At 34.1% G+C, this 575-nt stretch overlaps 1 protein-coding gene across 1 annotated transcript in view; it reads left to right on the forward strand.

The window, feature by feature from the left end:
- The window catches only part of LOC119587012 (carnitine O-acetyltransferase-like), a gene marked incomplete in the record, with an annotated part of 21,142 nt that extends 20,860 nt beyond the window's left edge, over positions 1-282 (forward strand). The window contains 1 exon segment of the mRNA XM_037935759.1: positions 1-282.
- Between the last annotated feature and the right edge of the window lie 293 nt (positions 283-575).

A 575-nucleotide genomic window follows, 5' to 3' on the forward strand; every position in this document is an offset into this window, starting at 1 on the left:
AGGAAGAATACAACCCATATACTTACACAGTAATGCTGTAGAGTGCAGCATTTTTGCATCAAAATAGTAGGGGATAAAGTAGAATACCACCAATTAGGAAATTACCATAGAAAAGGAACCAGTTTACAAATCTTTAATTTCCAACATTACTTGTCTTCCACATTATCAAACAGACTTTAATAGTGAAGGAGGAGATTATAATTGCTTTAAAGCTCTCTTGAATTGTAAAATCGGGTACTGAAAAATAAATCTGCTTTGCATAGAAAAGTATATTACATGGTTTAGTAGTGTATATTTTAACCCTTATAAAAGATAGGATCCAATCTGCATCATGCACATATCAAAGCACAAGTAAAATGTATCACAAATAATTACTGTGCCTTGTGTGTTTACCTATTTTTTTTTTTTTACAACAGAGAAGGATTGAAAGGAGTATTTCCAATGTACGTAATTTCCAGAAATAAGGCACCCCACTTCATCAGTGGGATCACACAAAAAATGTATTTCTTTGTCCTGTTCAGAATACAGTTTATCTCTGCCCCATGATCTCCCTTCCTCCTTCCCATCCCCTCTAC

This window comes from Penaeus monodon, chromosome 22 (assembly GCF_015228065.2).
Source record: "Penaeus monodon isolate SGIC_2016 chromosome 22, NSTDA_Pmon_1, whole genome shotgun sequence".
NCBI lineage: Eukaryota > Metazoa > Arthropoda > Malacostraca > Decapoda > Penaeidae > Penaeus > Penaeus monodon.